Source organism: Mizuhopecten yessoensis, unplaced genomic scaffold, assembly GCF_002113885.1.
Source record: "Mizuhopecten yessoensis strain PY_sf001 unplaced genomic scaffold, ASM211388v2 scaffold11171, whole genome shotgun sequence".
NCBI classification, from domain to species: domain Eukaryota; kingdom Metazoa; phylum Mollusca; class Bivalvia; order Pectinida; family Pectinidae; genus Mizuhopecten; species Mizuhopecten yessoensis.
Genome location: NW_018408915.1, coordinates 1,160,777 through 1,166,037, shown reverse-complemented (window position 1 = coordinate 1,166,037; position 5,261 = coordinate 1,160,777).

Genomic DNA, 5,261 nt, shown 5'->3' with positions numbered 1-5,261 from the left:
GCAGTTATTTTCTCCTTTGAATACTGCCCACCTGCAATAATGATTCCGTAACGTACTCCTTGCGCTATCTTTTGACCATTTGGCAACTTTTCGTTTCGTAGCTGACACGGTACAACACTTTTCTTTCGCTTACTTCACACGGCCAGTCATTTTGTTTACAAAGAAATGGTGTGCTATGCGCATGCGCTAGTAGAGGGAAATCCCTGAACAAAACGTTGGTCAGACAGGTAGAAATACCGATGATTTTCTTAGATTTAATCATTTTTATGAATCTATTTCAGCCAAATCCGATCGTTATTTTCCATAAGGAGTCTCACTTGATATGTTTATGTAGTATTTGAAAAAAGACAAAAAATAAAGTTACTTCACCGTGATGCCCCTTTAAAGGTTAACCTGTGTACAATGGTTAAGGTAATTGCCAATAAGATAAACTTAATTAATATTGTTAAAACAAAGACAACATTTTATATGTGAACAGGATCCGTTAAACTGGTCCTTGATTGTTAAGAAAACAAAACTACTAGAGGTTTATCTTCAAAACGTTCTGTTTCAAATTCTCTTTAGTCCCTTTAAGTCAGTTTATCCAAAAGCCATTATAGATTATTTTTTTTACATTTCGTGTACCTTTACATTTATGATATTTCGCGAAGATAGGATGGCGACCTTCACCAATACATTTACTCTTCATTATGAGATGAATATTAACAACTGAGTATGAAATATCCCCTAAAAGCAATGTAAAAACGAAAGTCTGATGATAAAAAATAAAAATAAATGTATAAGTACAAATTCTAAAAAGTGACAGGAAAATTACATTTGATCTCAAAATTGATTGTTAAATCACGCCAAGTGATGAAATAGATTGGAATTTGGAATTGTTTGCGACCTAACATGCACTGAAAGATTTATTGTAGGCTTGCAACGAATTTCGTAGCCAATTACCTGTAATTAGGTGCATTGCTTTTAAGTGGACGCCAGAGATGTGTCTTAGGCCCTCACCGTTTGGGCACACTGGGTACTTTGTTGTGCGAAATGAATACTTTTCACCTCATTTTTGGACTGAATTTTTGCAAACATATTTGAAATAACACCACTTCTTCATATTGTGATAATTTTGGGTATTCAAGAATAATAAGATTGAAAATCTTTTATTTTGCATTAAAATTTTCACAAAATGTTCTATTTAACTCACATTCTGGGTGATAAATACATTATTACAGCACTACATGAGGGTAAACGTCCTTTCCCAAGTAATACGATGCAATGCTGTAAGAAGATTAATTAATCATCTAAATATTTAGAAGAGTGATTCAAAGTAATAGCATCGGATGCATAAGGGATTGAAAAAAGTTAAAACAACAGTATAACTCTCGTAGCACTTCTGAAACAAAATATATAAGGGGGCAGGCTCCTATGTAATTTTAACATAGCTGGAAATAGTCCCTTTATAAAAAAAAAAAAGCCTTAATAAACCACAATCGCCAAAAAGCATGAGACCGGATAATATGCCTACCCCTAACACGATGTTTCACCCGGATGAGAAACCGTGTCGGGGTGAGAAATCGTGTCGGGGTGAGAAATCGTGCCGTAACAGTGTAGGGGATGGTGTGCTGGTCAATGTTGAGAATGGGACCAAGCACCAATATGCCGGACTAATGTATACTTCACTGTTAAATCTTGTGTCAAGTTCAAAGGAGGTCTGTCGGACTTCTTTGATACTAATGTCGGTTAAATGCAGAGCGAAATTTATCGCCGATACTTTATTCTATGAGCATAATCGTTTTTCATCTCCAAATGTAAATACCAGTATGAATTTGAAGAACTGAGTCTGGTTTTAATGCTATATACGGACGATTTAGGGTTATTTTCTGAATCTGTTGAAGGAATGCAAAAATTACTCCATCATCTGGCAGATAATTCAAAGATATGGAATCTGACTGTTAATAAGGATAAAACAAAGATTGTGGTATTCGGTAAAGGTGTAAAGGCGAAAACAACTAATTGTGATACCTAAATGGTGAAGTTATCGCATTAGTCGAGAAATTCACATATCTTAAGATCAAAAATATGTTAAGTTGCATGCAAAAACAATTGTCAGAACAAGGGCGCAAAGCCATGTTTGCCTTATTCTCAAAATGTTCAACATTGAATCTAAATTTGAAACCTAATTGACACGTATGTGAACAGTATATTGTTTATGCCAGTGAAGTATGGGGAGTAGGGGAGCCAGTAAACGTCTAGATATTAAACAAGGTTACCGCGAGCGGTATATAATACGCCCGTCACACATTGAATGAGCAGTTGTTTGTACGATTGAAATATATGTTTCGGTCCATAAAGGGGCATAACTCCACAAAATATGGTCGGATAATGGCGGTTATCGAACTTGTCCGAGCTTTCATGGTAATTAACCTTGTTGTGAAGTTTGAAGTTAATTCGTTAATAATTACTCGAGATATCGAGCGGACACTGTTTCGGCAAATCCATAAAGGGGCATAACTCCACAAATTATGGTCGGATAATGGCGGTTATCGANCCGACCGCCCGCCCGACCGCCCGCCCGCCCGCTCACGTGATAACATAATACGTCCCCGTCTTCGACGGGCGTATAAAAAGTGCATTAATATTTTTGTAAACAAATCCTTAAAGTAAAAACAATCTGCTAAAAATGAAATGAAATAGTATATTTTGAATTCAGCTGAGCACTTTCCTCTAGAATACCCACGGAGATATAAAATGCTAAAATTCTGGTTTAAATTTCTTGATTAAAAACAATGTATTATAAAATGTGCAAATACATTCTACATTCATCAGGCAACAATGCTGGCACATGCTTTAACTGGGTAAACCAAGTCAAGCTGTTACTATTCGAACTTGGTTTCGGCGACATATAGTTGAGACAATTGACAATTATTTATAACAAGAGCCCCATGGGCCTTAACGGTCACCTGATATATTTATACAGAGAGTTGATTTGTTTTTTAACATGAAAAGAAATATTATTCAAAGTGACAAAAAACAATAAAAACCACCATATTCAATATCTAGCATACAGATTTAAGACTAAAAAGTATTTGAAACTAGTACCTCCGATTCTAAACAAGGATAATGAAGAAATTTTAGCACACTGACTCCATTGGGCTGCACCATACAGCCCTTGGGGTAGGGCTGAATCAAAATGTTCAACGTATCAAACTGTCAACTCAGGGTTATAATTACAATCAAGTTATTAACATGCAATATTCAAAGTATCATTTGCCATTATAAACCATCCCCAGGGGTAAACGTGAGACCCCAGGGTCATAAAATTCACATTTTTGGTAAAGCACCTCTTGTCCCTTCCATCTAAGAAGAGTATTTGATTCTACCATATCTGGGTATTGAGGAGAAGATTTTTGAAATTTCAGTCAATTCAACCCTTTTTGGCCCCACCCATCAGCCCCTGGGGGTCAGCAGGGCTCATATGTGCATAATATCAAACTGCTACCTAATACTGATAATGCCAACCTAAATTGAATTACTTCCAATTGAAATTAAACAAATGTTGGTTCAAAATGTGATTTCCCTATATAAACAATAGTAAAGTTTACCCCCTCCCAGGGGGAAACGTTAGACCCCAGAGTCAAGAAATTCACAATTTTGGTAAAGCACCTTAAGACCCTTCCATCTAAGAAGAGTATTCGATTCTACCATATCTGGGTCTTGAGGAGAAGATTATTGTAATTTTAGTCAATTTGACTCTTTTTTGCCCCGCCCATCAGGCCCCTGGGGGCTGGGGACCAAACCGGACAAAAGGCGATCGCCAGAGGTCACTTGAGACTTTGTCTCAGGTGTCCTAATAAAAACTTGTCATTGTCATAGTATTAGATTTTTCATGCCCAACAATTTTATGTATGGTTAAGGGGTGGGGATCTGAACTGTTTGCAAGCTGTGACTCAGAAACTAGGTCCCTAGCTTTGACACAACGACCAGACCCCAGGATCAATTCTAATATCATGACTGCATTAGTCTCTTTTTGCCCATCATTTCTATTTATAGTTTTGGGGTGTGGATCTCAAACATTTTTAAGTTATGACCCAGGGATTAAGTCTGCAAGGGTGGGGCAGACCCTGGGGTCAATTCTAATATCATGACTGCATTCGTCTCTTTATGCCCATCATTTCTATTTATAGTTTTGGGGTGTGGATCTCAACCATTTCGAAGTCATGACCCAGGGATTAAGTCTCCAAGGGTGGGGAAGACCCCAAGGCCATCCTGGAAGCGTATGTGCATTCATCTCTTTATACTCAGCAATTGTATATATACTATGGTTATAGGGTGGGGATCTCAACTATTTCCAAGCTGTGACTAAGAAACTAGGTCCGTCGGAGTTCAGTCAGACCCCAGGGTCTATTCTAATATCATGACTGCATTTGTCTCTTTATGCCCAGCATTTGTATACATAATTTTGGGGTGGGGATCTCAACCGTGGTCATGTTATAACCCAGGGACTATGTCTCTAAGGGTGGGACTAGACCCTAGGGCCATCCTGGAAGCAAATGTGTATTCTTCTCTTTATACTCAGCAGTTGTATGTATGGTTATACAGCGGGGATTTCAACCAAGTAATAAACTTGTTTTGACCCCACTCCTTAGCCCCAGGGGTCAGCCCCACAGTTTGTACAATTTTGAATCCCTGCCTCCCATGAATACTTTTGATCAAATATGATTGATATCCAGTGCATAGTTCTACATAAGAAGTTGTTTATAGCAATATAGCCAAATTGCCCCTTTTTGGCCCCGCCCCTCAGCACCCTGGGGAGTCAGCCCCACCATTTGTACAATTTTGAATCACCACCACCTCAGAGATGTTTCCAGTCAAATATGAATGATATCCATCACTTAGTTCCAGAGAGGAAGTCGCTTTAAGCAATATAGCCAAATAACCCTTTTTGGTCCCGGCCCCTCAGCCCCCTGGGGGGTTAGCCCTACAATTTGTACAATTTTGAATTCCTGCCTCCCATGAATGCTTTTGATTAAATATGATTGATATTCAGTGCATAGTTCTACAGAAAAAGTTGTTTGTAGCAATATAGCCAAATTGCCCCCTATTGGCCCCACCCCTCAGCACCCTGGAGGGTCAGCCCCACCATTTGTACAATTTTCAATCACCACCATATAGGGATGCTTCCAGTCAAATATGGTTGATATCCATAACTTTATTCCAGAGAAGAAGTCGCTTAAAGCAATATAGCCAAACTGCTCCTTTTGGCCCCACCCCTC